Here is a 15,479-nt window from a genome sequence, read left to right on the forward strand (position 1 = left end):
AGTCGGCGACGGGGTTACGTGAGTAGCCCAGAATGCCTGAAGATATGAACAATGCCTCGGAGTAGAAATGCTTCTTCAATTTTGACAATTTCTTAAAATAATGGTTACATTTCGATACGTGAACTGGCGTTTCTTATAAACAAAACAAGCTACAAATCAAGTAAATTATCAAAAGAAAGCCAAGGGTACTAAATATTTTGAAATATTCCTCTTTACTGCATTAAAAGAATGTTTTTTTTGACATTTTGCTATTTTAAAGGTATTATAAGTAGTAAATAAATTATTATTATTATAGTATCCAGTCACTTACCTCCCATTCTGTTGTCTCCCTGTAGAAGCTGTGTCACGCCAGTGCCGCTCCTCTCTAGTCCGTTTTAGACACTTCACCGATAAGCATTTGGGAAGGCAACCTAAAAATAATTATTTGCTTTTAATTAAATTACGTCGTACACAATTTCCTCTGGGGTGCTAAGGATTTAATTCAGGGGGAAATTAGAATTGTTAAAATTGTAGGCAAACAACAGATTGAGAGAACACAAAACTCATTAATAACTAACATTTCGAGATACTTTTGTGGCCTTTGTCTGAGCGAGTGCTATCAGTAAATTCAGCGATGATAAACTCCGGCAGGAATTCGTTTAATTTGTTAAAGACTTTGTACGCATGTTAATTCTGTGCAGAAAAAACTGGAAAAAATGAGGAAAATAATAAAAACGAAAAGGCAAAAAGTATCATTTCCGATACGTGATCATCGCATATTTATCGCCAGCATCTGTAGCTGCCTGGCCTAGACCATTAACAGGCCAAAACTGGGCGCCGTAATGAGGCCACAGATAGCAAAGATACAAGATCTAGATGGGGGAGTGGGAGTGGGAGTAGCAGCCAGCAGCTAGGAGCAAGGAGTTGGGGGAGCTAGGAGCTGGGAGAACTGAAGCTGTTGCTGGTGTAGGAGCAGCAGCTCTGAGATGTTGCATCTTGATATGGTAAGCACTCAAAACTGAACTGCACTTGCCTCTATGCCAGTCTATGCAGAGCAGGGCCTGGACTGGCTCCTGCCAGCAGCAGCCAGCAGCTCCGCTTCGCTTCAGATTTGAGATCACTATCTGTGGGGAGTAAGTACGCGAAACGGGTGCACGAGCTGTCAAATGGCTGAAGCCCGAAACGAAACTTTTTCCAGCATCGTGCACTCATTATGATTATGACTCTCTCATTGTTGTAGGCTTGTCTGAAGTATCCTTAGGAGCGTAAAAAGTGCTGCCAAGAATGCGGCTGTGCAGTCTGCCACCATTTAAAAACATTTCAAAACAACTTAAAAACATTTATTTATAAATAAACAAACTCAAAGAGCAGCTTAAGCCATCTTTGGAGTGTTCTATAAGCCGCAAAAAAGTGTCTTGAGCAGCGAAACTGAAAATAACTTTTAGTTAATTATGCCAAATAATTCTTCGCATTTCTTTGATAATTTTCATAAATTCTATGGCAATTGTCTTGGCAGTTGACAACTAATTGGAGGCTCCTCTCGGTTCACCCAATTAATACAAGCCAAACATTAAGGATTCTTGACTGAATCAGAGTCACAGAAGCCGCAGCAGAAACTGCAGCAGAGCCCAAAACGAAAAGAGAGAGAGAGAGAGAGAGAGGCAGAAGGCAGAATGCAGAGGCCGATTCAATGTAAGAGAGCATAAAAATGCTTTACAAGTACACAAAAGTGTCATTCCATCACTCACTTAAAGTATTCATCCATTAATTGCCCGAAAGCCATTGCCAGGGGGAGGGATGGGGGATTGGGGCACACGAGGACATGTCGATGTCGCCACCAACTGACGCCAGACGTGGATGGGTCCACGTCGGTGATGCGACTTTCAAGTCCATGTCCAAGGCGGCATCGCAGGCAGCCATAATGCAAAGAGAACCAAAGGCAAAGCGAAGCTCCAAAGGCAATTACCATGAGTTGAAGCTGCAGTTGAAGAGCTGGAGATGGAGAGCTGAAAATGGAGCTGGAGCTGGAGAGCAGAAGCTGAAGATGGAGTTGGGGTGGAAGAGCAGCAGCAGCAGCAGCAGCCAGAGCAGCAAAGAGCGAAAGATTTAAATCAGACCTGCGACTGCTTTTTGCGTGCGCGCAGGCTAGAGATGACAGCGTGCCAGCGATGCTTGTGAGGAAAGGGTCGAAAAGAGTGAGGGACTATAAGGGATGTACCTGGTAAGTAGTAAGAATAGTTTCTGAAATTTGTTAGTTTATTCCTTTTTTGGGGTTTAATTAATTCTGTTAGATATTTTTGACGTGTTATTTAGAAGTAACCTTAGTAACTCCCATAAGTTGCGGTAAACATTCAAATGAGAGTTCCAGCCTTCAAAGTTCCTCTTCCATCTTTCACCCACATACCAGGCGACCATAAGCCAGCGGTCGGCACGCAGGTACTCGCATTTGTTTGTGCATTTGTATGCACATACAACAACACGAAGCCCAAAAACGTTTCTTGCTTCGCTGCCGCTGGAGCAGCCGAGCTTATCTCCCGCTGCTGCAGCCGAGCAATTGTGCCTACGAAGCTGCTGCTCTGTCGCTGTGGCGGTTCTCTCTGCATAGTTCGAGGCCACACGAAGCTTTTACCCTGTGCAAGTGCCGTGTGCGCTGCCTGAGATCTTTGCCTTTGCACAGAGCATACAACGCTGACGATTTCTGTCCTAAATTTCAAAGCTCATCCTCACGCTCTCATCTCTGGCTCTGACACTGACGGACATCCACGTTGACATCTCTCAACTGGCCCTGGACTCGACTGGGACTTGGTTTGAGTCTCTGTCTCTGTCTCTCGCTCAACCGACCGACTGGTGATATTCAAAGTAATTGCTTGAAAAATGCAATAAAAATGTACGAACAACAACAAGCAGGCAAAAACAAGACAGCAAAAGGTAGGGAAGAGAGGAGCAGAGAGAGAATACGAGAAAAGAGCTGAAACGCTGGAAGATGGTGGAATCTGGCTGGGAACGCCTGAGTATGTGAAAAAGTACAATTGTTATGGTGGCATAAAACTCTATATAAGTGGACACTGGCCAGAGGACACTGGGACACTGCAAGATGCCGACGATCCCCAATACGACGACGTCGACGACAGCTGAAGACTTTGACAGGCAGAGGCTCCTGGACAGCGGGACACAGGGACAGAGGGACATTGTTGCAAATGGCGCGCAGTGATTGGATGCATATCAAAGTAGACAGCGCGGAACAATGAAAGGCGGCAAAGTCCAGGTCGGAGTAGCAGCAGGAGAAGAGCTACTCCTCTGCTAGCAGCTCCACCTAGCCCTGCTCGGCTCTGTTCTCTGCCCAGCGCTCTTCTGTTCTCTGTGTTTGGCTCCCCCTCAGTTCCACTTGTTTTGGGTTATTTTTGGGTAACGCCTCTGACTGCAAGTGATGAACGTTGCTGCTGCTGTTGTGATTCGTCCAAAGATGGCCATGATTTGGTTTAGAATACGATGTATGTAGAATGTTTTTTGTCGCCAATGGTAGCGAAGAATTTGCAGGATTTCTTGTTTTCATTGCTTGAGAGCTTCGTGGCATTCATTGTTTCTGTCGCTCAACCCTGGATGGTCGTGATCATTTGATGTACGTCCGAATTACACGTTAAAAGTTAGTTATTTTGACAGGACCCAGAGCTAAAGCAGTAGTTCCTATACTTGGGATTAGTTAAAGAACACAAAGGCTTAGAACCTTTAAGATTTTTATTTCTTTCTGATGCCTGTACTCTCAGCTATTTCTGAGTCCATTTCGAAGTTACAGAACATGGAAATCGACGTTGTTTTGAACACTTTTTATGAACTTGACCTTCTGTTCGAACTATTGAAAATTTGCATGGGTTTGGGCTAATATCAGTCTGGAAACTGAACTTGGACTTAGAACTTTGTCCGTTAAACCTATTTACATATATTATATTCCCTTTAAGTTGAACCTACTAGAACTCTACTCAGCTTAGCTGTAACCCCCCATCTGTGTTGGCCAAAATATCGTTTGTCTGAGCTATCAATTTCACTTATTTCGAAACGATTACGAAATGCGTCAAACGTTTAACACGTCTCCTGAAGGAACTTGACCAGGCTGCTATGAGGAGCATCCAAAGTGACGTTTAAGTGTAACTCAAGACCCACTGAACCAAACCAAACCCAAACCCCAACCCCAACTGCAACCCCAAGCAGACGGTTTACATAACACAGGAGGGAGCTGTGCCAAATCGAGTGCAGTCAATGAACCTGCCTGAACAGCTACAAAGATACAAGGATACATGGGGATACTAAGATACATGGGGATCTCATGGATACACAAATACATAGAGCGAGTGGCACTGCTAAATACTTGCAGTTTTATGAGTCAGCGCTAAAGTGATAACTGAAAACTGACTGTGGCGAAAAAAAAGGAAGCACAATACAATTGGACACAGTCGTTGGCCAAGCGGCAGGAGTCAAGGACATGCCACAAATCCAGATACAGAGCGAGACAGAGACAGACAAACATACAGAAAGAAGAGTAAGAAATGGAGAGAGAGGGTAAGGGGCACCAGCGAAGGTCATTGGAGGCCAAAGTACAAGTGAAAAATCCACGCGAGCAAAAAAAAATAATCAAGTTTTTACAGCGAAAGTGAAATAAATAAGTTGCGGGTGGCAGAAAGGATTGAATGAATGGGTTTTGGGTAGGGGATGAGCTGGGGATAGAGGGGGTTTTATTGGATGAGGCTTAGGGGCAGGGACTGGCAACAGTTATTGCATGTTTTGGTAAGCAGCTTTGGCAGCCGCTTGCGAGCTGAGAGAAGACTCGCATTGGTCTTGGTTGAGGCCTAAATCGACTTGCCGACGGCTGTTTGGGGAACGCTTTGTGGGTTCTCAAGCAGCGCAGACCAAGTTGGCGGTTATTTTGGGTAATACTTAGTAGATTAGGTTTGACCTTAAATATTTCTGAAGACTGGGAATGGTTTAATATTGGACAGATTTTTAGAAGAAGAAAACAAAATACAGCAGCTTCAAAACCAAAATAAAATTCAAATGTTGGTAAGTTTATATATGTATGTATTTATTTCTAAAAAACATCAAGGAAGAATATCAAAATTGGGGTCAATTGATGAGAAATCAATAACTTTTCCAAGAAAAATAAATAAAAATATAATCAGCAGCTCCTTCAAGTGGAGTTTGTTAGGATTACTGGGATTACTGCATCGAACTACCATTTTTAATTAATCCACCCGCACGTGCAGACTCGAATCAAACGCATTCTAATCAACAATTATTGGGTGCGTGTCCGGAGCGACCATGAATGAATGAGTATGAATAAACGGAGGAAGAAAACGAAATCGAGGGAGGAGAAGACCCAGGCGAAGTCCCAAGGAGAAACCCAGAAGAAGCACTGAAGAAGCGCGTCTTGAAGGCGACGGTCGCGCGCATGACTCGTAAATAAAATTGTAGCCACAAGCACAGCAGACCCCAAGCCCCAGTGCTCGGGCAGACCCCAGACCAGAGCTCAGCTCAGCCAGCGAGGAGCACACAGCACAGCCACCAAGCGGAAGCCAGCAGAAGATCGAACGCGACGCGGACCGCACAGCAGCCAGCGGATTGGGCAAGGTTAGGATCAGAGCTCGGGTCTCTGAGCGCTCCCGCTCTCAGTTGCAGTTTCAGTAAATTGCTGGACGCGACGCTTATCAGATCGTTGGGTAGCTGAAGCAGGCCAGAGCCCAGCACACAGAGATCCAGATGTGCCTGGCAAGTGCTCCCGATGCCAAAGGCTGAGGAACTACAGGCAGAGGAGGGGAGCTGCAGGCACAGATGAAACGCTGCTGCTGCAACCTCGCGCTGTGTGTGGGAGCTGCTACATGGCCATTTACACGTGTGCTCTTCCGCATCGATCAGAGAGGGATAGAGAAGAGGGATAGAGGTGAGACGCTGCTCTGTGCGTGTTTCATAATATTTAAAAATCTCGCAAAAAAGTTAATTGCGAAAAATATTTGGTGTGCATTTTGGTGCGCATTCGTTTTGCTCTCTTGTTCATTGCGTGTGCGACGGATAAATGATAGTGATAAGAAATGGCAGAGGCAGTAGTCAGTGGTCGATTTGGGAGTCAAAAGAGCCTAAATGGGGTTGGAAGGGGATTTAGACTTAAGCTGGCTGGCAGCAGAATTTTTAACCAATTTTTGGCAGTGTAAAATTTGAATTTTAATGTTGAATTTTGGACAGAAGAAACCAAACATTTTTAATATTCTTACAACTTTTAGCGGAGAAAACTTAATATTTGCACAATGAATTTTTGTTGAGGGAGAAGTGAAAATGTTTTCTATACCGTTTAGGGTTTTGGGTTTTCCTTATAACTGATACATTTACGGCATTTAAAACTAACTCTTTGAATCTAAAAATGTACAAAAATGTACAAACACTTTGCCGAATAATTCCCATATTTAAATCAATATTTTAGGCCATAAAATCAGAGAATTCTCGAAATTGTGCCTATTGTGTCTACGATAAGCTACAAAGTAGTTGCTGGCTGCCTCTTGCTGATATTTCTGGTGCTGCTGCTGTTTGCAGGGCGACCCACAGCACTTGGCCATGGCCCTAGGCAGAGGAAAAAAAAAGAAACCAAAACGATAACAAGACAACAAAAAACGTTGAAAATATAAAAATAAATAAACTAAAGCAAAGCAAAACAAACCCAACCGAAGCGAACTAAAAGGAAAGACTTTGCAGAGAGAGAAGTACGCTCGTGGAGTGAAGGGAGCTGCTTGGAGTCAGAGAGGAGCTGGAGGAGTGTCCTCCTCCACAGTCTTGGATGGTAAGTGGTAAGTGCCGGGGCTAAATGGCTTCCCCATTAAGGCTCATTTGAAATCAGACACGTCCGATTAAAATCTCATTTCTCACCTTGTGGTACGTTTCGACTGCAGCTCAAATTGGAGTTACACTGAGGAAGTGCCAGGGAGTCAGTGTCGAACTGGGGACTGCTGCTGGGGAGTCAGAGGCAGAGTCGGGCATATGTTGGTGCCGAGCATAGGGAAAGGTAGACAGAAACAGCTGCAGACTGCGAGCAAAAAAAATCATATTTAGCTGGAGAGCAAGGCAACAACTTTGGCTACGGGCAGCACCCAAGGTGGGCCTTCTGCCTCCTGCCTTCAGCTCCTGCCCCCTCTATTTACTGCCATTGATAGGCTGCGATAGAGAGGCACAGCAGCAGCAGCAGCAGCAGCAGCCAAAAGGTATTTCCCCCAAGGCAGTCACCACTATTTCACGCCTTTTTGCCACTTATTAAAATAGGCAAAATGTCTATTAGCCTGCTGCTTGGTACGGAAAAAAGGGACTGCATGTGGGTGGTTGCAGCTGGAGGAGCAGAAGGGAGCTTCGGGCACAGGGGAGACCATAACGTGTTGGTTTCTCATAAACATTTGCTTGGAGTGTCTCCTGTTCTCCAGCTTGCAGATGCTGAGATCATTTGGGAGGCTGCTGCATTCCACTATCTGTGATGAGATATCAAGGTTGAGTGCCGGATGGAGAGAAACGTTTCTGGTTGTGAAATGAAAGAAAAATCTGGAATCTATGAGGGATTAATAGTAATGTGAGATGTGCTGCAGCCAAAAGAAACTTTTTTGTATGCGAACAAGAAGATAATTTTCAACATTTTTTGGGCTTAAATCTTAAAATTTTCTTATAATTTCTTCGATATTTTTGTACATTTTTGATTTAAAACTCTTTAATCAATCAAAGCAAAAATCTCAAACAATTTAGTTAATTCCACTAAAAGTGTATTCTCCTCCTCCTGCTCCGCCTTTTGCACCATTAAAACCCTTAATAATTTTCCTTGGCTTGTGCATCGCGATAAACACGCAAAATCCACGCCACACACTCGACACCTTTTTTCGTTGTGGTTTTTTTTGTGTTCTTTGATTTGAGCCAAGCCACCCATATTCCGCAATGAATCGGATCGGCTGGTGTCCCCTTTGGGCTATTTAAGCAAATGATCTGGGCACAGGCACAAGAGCAAACAGTCGACACGCAACAACAGTCCGCTACTCCTACTTCTCCCTGTTGCTGTGCTCTCCCCCCTGCCGCTGCTCTCTCCCCCAGTCAAGTGTGAATTGTTTCGTGCCCAGAGCTAAGTTGGGCCAGATAAGTTGTGTGGCTGGCTGGCCGCATGCAGGTAAATGACAAAAACAAGCAAAGTATTACGACTAAAAGATGCCCAGTAAGTAGAACGAGAGTAGTAGAACAGCCACTCTCATGTTTTAGGGCTCTCGCAGACTCGAGCGGAATGCGAATTGAAAGCGCTGTTGAAAGTGCAGTTGAAAGCGGAGCCGAAAATTACAAACACACTGCATCAGTGAAGGCTTTTTTGTTGTTTTGATCAGCAAGCTGATTCAGCCTCACTTTCAGCTAGTGCGTGTGCGTGAGCCCTTGGTGCGTTTGTATGCACCCACAACAGCCACGAAGCCGAAAGCGTTTCTTACTTCTCTGCTGCTGCGACAGCCGAGCAGTTGTACATACGAAGCTGCGTCTCTGTCGCTGCGGCGGTTTTCTGTGCACAGGCCAAAGCCACAAGAAGCTTTTGCGCTGCGCGTGCGCCGACTGCGCTGCCGAGATCATTTTCTATGCACAGAGCAAAAGACGCTGCTGGCATGCCAGACTTAAGTTTGCGCTGGTACTTCTGGAGTAGTTTCCTATACACGAGAACTATTGAGAAATACAATAACTCGAAAACCTATGGCTCAATACCCCTAGTACCCCTGACTATATCCACTACGCTCCAGGAATATATTGAGATAATAGTGCTCTAAGCAAGCCACTTCTGACTACTACAAACCCATACGCAAACACATCATACCCCAAAACCCACTAAGTAAGAGGTAAGAGCTGCAGCTGCCTTAGCTGAGGCTTTTTGCATATGAAGAAACACACTGTGATAGAGCGAGAGCAACAGAAGGGAAAGAGTGAGTGGAAGTAAAAGGAGAGCGTGCGAGGCAGTGAAGGGCAAGAGTGAGTGGAAATAAGGCGCAAATTTGAGGCAGCGAGAGAAGCAGGCTGGAGGAGTATTCTCTTTTCTCTTGTGGTCTCTGTGGGCTCTGTGTGGCTGGCGTGCAAATTCTTGACGTTTTTTCCCACATTAAGTGCATTGTTTTCGGGGGCTACTGGGCTTGACTGCGGCTCAGGGAACGCGAATAGCCGGAGGTATGCGCAGGGCAGCCGCCAGATCTTGCTCCATGCAAAACAGCTTGTTAAGCACTTGTGCCTACAACAACAACAGGCAGAGAAAAACACCAACAACAGTCAGAGAGCAAAAACAACAAAAAACGACTGCACATTGTGTGCTGTGCTCGACTTTTGGCTTGTGGTTCGGTTCCCTTGCCTGAGGTCTGGAGCTTATTAAGCAAAGAAAACAGAGAGGAAAAAAAAGGTAGCAATTTCTGTGCTTAACCCGATCACGCATTATTATCATAATCAGATGGGATAAGGAGGCTGCTCAGGGGCCATCATTATCATTATCGCCATCAGTCTATCAGAGCAAAGGGCAGAGCAAAGATGGGAGATCGGAGATGGCACCAGTTAAGATCAGTTGAACGAACTTGGCTGATATTTTGAAATCTGTAAGGGTTTTGGGTGAGGATTATTTGAAATCTGTAAGGGTTCTGGGTGAGGATTATTTAAGGAAGAAAATTTATGAAATTTAAAATATTTTTACAATTTATTTTGATAAAAAAAGTGCATCAAAAAGCGATATTTGAAAACAAAAATGTTCCATAAAAATGTGAAGTTTGTTCTTACATGCAAAGGAGGGAGGTTTAGAAACAGAATAGCCACGATTGAAGCATTTTTCTAGAATTGTTTTAGACAATTTAATATGTTGGGAAGATTTTGCGGAAGAAATTTACTCAAGAATCATCTCACTTTTGGGAGATAATATACAATTTAAATAAGTAAAAAAATTACTAAAAATTATCAAGCAATAGCGAAAAGTCAACATTTGCTTGCTTGAATAGGTTTACACATCAAAGTTAATGAATTAAATTACCTTGCAATTAATTTAGATAATAACATCGCCACAGAACTACATATATGGAAGGTTGGACCTCGTCAGGGAAGTGCCCATTTGTACCTTAGCTGGGGTATTTTTGTTCCATTCACATAACCTTTAGATTTTTTTATATTTCCACTACATACTAACAGCAAAATTTCACAAATTGTTTTCACAATTTTATGCACATTTTCATAATCTTCGCTCTACTTTAACATACAACTGGAATAATTTTCTCATCAAATTCTGCTCACACTACTAAAACCCTGCCACATCATCGGTGCACATTCCACTCATGTATGTAAGTGTATACTATCCCTATCTGTAGGTGTATATTCTCACTCGTATTTCAGTTGTTGCCCAGCTGAAACAAGAAAAGCACATTACTCATACGCCCTGCGGCGTACTCTTCTGCTTAACGAAATGAAATTTCTAACTCATATTTCATGTAAAGAGAAGGATAGAGAGGGAGCGTGGGAGAGAGAGAGAGAACTAAAACAAACTCGAGCACACGCTCCGCCACTTGAAAATTCAATAAAAAACATACAAGAAATTGATCAAAATTGAAAATGGGCAATCGCTTTTTGACCTGCTGCTAGAAACCTGCTACCAGCCACTCCTGTGCCCTCTTGGCCTCCGTCTTAGTCACTCCTGTAGCCTCTTGGCCTCCGTCTTAGCCATTTCAGTACCCTCTTGGCCTGCCTCCGGTACCCTCTTTGCCCATCATAAACAAATACAGAATTGTGCTGCTATTGGCGCTGCCTTTGCTGGTAAACTTTTGGGCTCATAAATATTTAAAAATTAATTTCACAATATGTCCAGAACCAGCAGAGTGGGTGGAAGCGGTGGCAGAAACTGAGGGTGAAGCCTGTGAGCAATTTTTCAATTTCCTACTTAATTTTATGGCATAAATGCCAAAGTTTTATATAGACAAGAATGGAAAGAAACTGAGAGCGGGTGGTAGATTTGGCTTATGTAAGCTTTCATCATATTTTATAGTAGTTGGATATGTGTGAGTGTGTGCCTGTGTGTGTGTGTGAGCTTCTCCGAGGTGCAAAACTGGGCAGCCATCGTAATTACATACGACTTCCCAACCCACCCAAGGGAAACGCCTTTTATATTCTAAAAACCCGTACACCAACGCGCACTGATGCATGTGTGTGTGTATGTGTGTATGTAGAGTGGTTGTGCATGTGTGTATTTGTGTATGTAGAGTGGCCATCCAGAGAAGTTTCCCTACCCGACTTTTCCTACCTTTCATATATAGTAGCACTTTGGGTGCACAGTTATCGTATTTTATGTGCATGTGCTTCGGGTTGTCCTGGACCTGCATGGTCCTTGGTCCTTGGTTCCTCTTTTTCTTTTACGCTGCACACAGCAGCAGCAACTGCCACTGCCACACCACTCCCCACTGCTCCCCCCACAGGTCATGTAGTTTTGCAACATTTTCTGCCATTTGTGCAGTTTTTCATGTGCCATGGCTGGGATATGAAAATTTTCCAAGCGCAATGAACGAGTGAAGGAGTAGCTGCGAGACTTACAGAGAGAGAAAGAGGAAGACAGAGAGGAGTGGGAGAGAGAGAGAGAGAGTGGGAGAGAGGGGGAGTACGGACAGCGTGCATCTGTGTTTGCGCATTCAAGTTGGAAAAATTGTGCACTTACATTATCATAATGGAAATGCTTTTGACTTGAGTTGTGAACAGGGTTGTCAAGGCGGCCACACAGAATGTTGCTAAAATAAAGGAAAAGAAAATAATTAATTTAAAATGAAAATAAAATTGTTAAGTGGAAAAAAAAAGGTAGAAAATCTCAAAGCAAGTAAAGGAATTAATTGGGTATCAAAAAATGTAAAGGTAATTTGTACATGGACAATGAAACTGTAGAAAATCTTAATGTAAATTAGATACTCAATTTAAATAATCAGTTGTAAAAACAGTTTTGGCAACGGAAACTGTCTAGAAAGTGTCCGCATCTTGCATTGATTTCTGTGGCATGTCAGAATTGTATTCCTGTTGCTAAAAATCACTTGGATATTGAAATCACTTTTATTTCAATTAAATTCAGAAACTTCCTTAGAAATGTTTCACACTTCCCCGATATGACACCTGACAACCCTGTTTAAAGCACCTCTACATACTCGTGTCTTGCAACTCTGTACGTAAATGTAAGCGAAGCCAAATGTGCCGGAGTCCTTCGCTCCCTCTGCTGCTCCACCCCAGCAGCTCCCGAGACTGCCTCTGCTGCTCCTTCTCTTGCTCCTGCATATACATATACGAGGAGCATCCCTGCACCCTCTCTGTTCTCCTCCTTTCAGCCCCCTGGCTTCCATTGTATTCTGATTGTGCGCCTTACGGCCCAGAACTCCCACAAGGATGTTCCTCAGTGTGTGTGTGTGCTGTGTGTGTGAAGAGATGGAAAAATATTATTTTTCATAAATTTTAAAATATACCCCGAGCCAGCAAAGAGAGACAGAGAGAGAGAGAGCGAGTGGGGCAGCTTTGTGTGCGTCTTGCATCCTGCTCTCTCGTGGGGCCTTGGAGTTCCCTGAGTGAGCGTGTATATAGTTCTGGCATAACGGTAAATGGCAGCCACACACACATAGAAGAAAAGAAAGGCAAAGTAGAGGAAAATGTATGCAACATTTTACAATGCAAAAGCCATTTACTTTGGTTAGGAAGGAACGAGCAGGAAGGCACACGGAGAGAGTGAGAGAGGGAGAGCGACTTGCGAAAGAGAAGGACAGCTTGTGAGAGAGAGAAAGCAGCTGTACATACGGCTCATGAGTGTGTTTGTGTGTGTGTGGCAGTCAACATATGAAAAATGAAAAGTCACAACTGCGAAACGGAAGCGCACACAAAAAAGCGAAGGAAAAATACCGTGGAAATAAAGCCTGGAAAAAAGGAACGAACGAATATTTCTGCCCCTTTGTTGCCTTATGTATGCCAGGCATTGTGTGCCACCCACATGCATACTTATGTACATAAATACATATGTACAACTTACATATATGTACATATGTAGGTATATTCCCTTCTACATAGCTAAACATTATAGCTGAAAGTTTTCAACTTTTATGTCGTGTGTAATGTAAATAAAAAGAGACAGCAAATGTTGGTAAGCAAAAAGAAAAACGCAAAAGCAAAAGTGGAAAATTCTAAAAAGTTTTTTGGGGGGAAGATAAGGCAAAGGACTATCCATAACTTAGGCAACAGTCAGGGAGGGAGGGGCAGAGTCCTTGGAGGTGCCCAGGGCCCTTCAATGTGAAAAATGATGATGGCAGCCGGGATGGGGGGCAACAGATTTGCTCGAGCAGGAGGGAGCGATTGCCAGGGACATTCTCAATTTTATGGGGCGTATACGGAATGTGCAGAAAATGGAAAATGAAACCAGGGAAGCCTGCCACACCTCCACCCTCTTTGGGGCGTGGGCGTTGCGCGCTCTGCATATAGTCAAATGATAAACAAATAAGAAGAAAGAGAAACACACACAAAGGACAGCTTGCCATCTCGCTTTAGCTAAGCGCTGACTGTTTTGCTTGCTCTTTCCAACTCCATTTGGAGGGTTTTCTTTGAATCTTTTAAAATCTTTTTACACCGTAAAACATAAACTTTTGGGGGTGGATTTTTTAGGCCTAAAAAAGAGCGTAGGGGTGTGGGGGAAAGCATGGGAGGAGTGTTGCTCGGGGTGCAGATTGTGAGCGATAAGAACATTTTAAGTTACTTACAAATTGATGATTGAATTTACCAATCAAATATTTGGAAGTGCTAGTGGAAGACACAGAGGGAAATAATATATTTTCTGTTAGATTTTGGGAACGTTTGATGTGTTTTAAGTCCATAGAAAAAGCGTTTTCTTTGTTAGAAAGCCACCGAAGCGGAAGACATTTTATTTATTTATTTATTCAAGACTCACAATTATCTGCAAATACAAGCAATTAAAATTAAGCATAAAATAACACAATGGTTACAATTTACAAGATTATACACAGGCAATAATTATTCTAAAAGAAGCTTTTAGGGGAGAAAATTGATATCAGTTGTGTGCATATCTCTGGAAGTTTCTTAATTTAATCAAGAATATATTTAAGGGAAATTTAAGGTAGAGAATTTCTACGAATTGCTTCAGATCCATCTCTAGAATGCCTCCTTCAACTCTTCACTATCTTTGCTACATTGTCATCATATAATCATCATCTTGTCTAAGTATAAGCAACCAAAACTATACTTAGATTGCTTCTTCATGGCTATCCCATAAATAGTTGGGGCGACACTTCCAGGAACAACTTATCCCAATTGCCGCTACACACAGCACAAACCCAACCACAAAACTATTCCCCCTCCCCCTTCCCTGTAGCTACTTATTTCTTACCCATCGATTAGCTAGATTTAAGCTGCCCGAACGGCAGCCAAGGGAGAGACATCTTAAATGCTTACAAAGATACAAAAATACCAAAGAAATGAACGGAACGGAACAGAAAAGAACAAAAACAGAAAGTAAGAATGAAAGAGAGAAACAAGCCAAAACACAGGCAGACAGACTGACAGACAGACCAGAGAATAGAAGTGACAAACCAAAAATAAAAGAAGCCAAAACAGCAGCAGCCGAGCAGCGAGAGCAGGAGAAGCAGCAGCAACATCCTTGCTGTGGCTGGGGGTAAGACTTTTCCTCTCTGCGCGCTAATCAATGAAATTAAAGTTGGGCCAAAAACCGAAAGAACTTTAAGAACTTACTACGGAGCGGGGGGGAAGGAACTTCTGGCTACAACGCGGCCAGGGATGGGGTGGTGTAGTAAGCGAGAGGCTGCCTGCCAACTTTAATGAACGGAAATTAGCCAGTCGCAGTCGCAGGGCGAAGGCAAAGTCAAAAGGTAAAGGCCCTCCGCCAAGATTTGTACATAGAGATGCTGCCGGGGCAAATTACTCCACGAGAAGCAAGTAGCGGCAGACTTGCTCATACGGGAATCAAGCTGCGGCGAATTTCTCAGAAGCAGCAGGCTGGGGCGCAAGCTAGTTGCGGCGAATTACTCACACGACAAGCAAGTTGCTGCGAATTCGTGTAGTGGCGTTGCGAGAGAGAGAGAGAGAGAGAGAGAGCGAACAAGAACAGACATGCGCCAAAGAGAGCGCCAAAGTGATTGGTTGGTGCCCGTCAGTACCTGTGCCCCCCGCGTGTCTGTGAGAACGCAGCTGTGTGGATTTCCCCTCTGCTGTTGCTGCTGTTGCTGCTGTTGCTTCTACTATCGCTCAGCTCTGCTCTCCGTTGAGGCATAAACAAACCATTTTGAATAAAATCAACAGCAGCTAAAGCTCCAGCCAGCAACAACGTTGTTGCACATCGGCGGTGTGGAACCCAAGTTTTTCGAGTGAGAAACATCTCTGGCGCTGCTCGGAGCTCTTGCCACTGCTGATGCTGCTGCTGCAACTGCTTCTTCTTGTTGCTGGCGATTGCAGTTTTTCAG

The sequence above is a fragment of the Drosophila subobscura genome, chromosome U (assembly GCF_008121235.1).
Source record: "Drosophila subobscura isolate 14011-0131.10 chromosome U, UCBerk_Dsub_1.0, whole genome shotgun sequence".
In the NCBI taxonomy this organism is placed as follows: domain Eukaryota; kingdom Metazoa; phylum Arthropoda; class Insecta; order Diptera; family Drosophilidae; genus Drosophila; species Drosophila subobscura.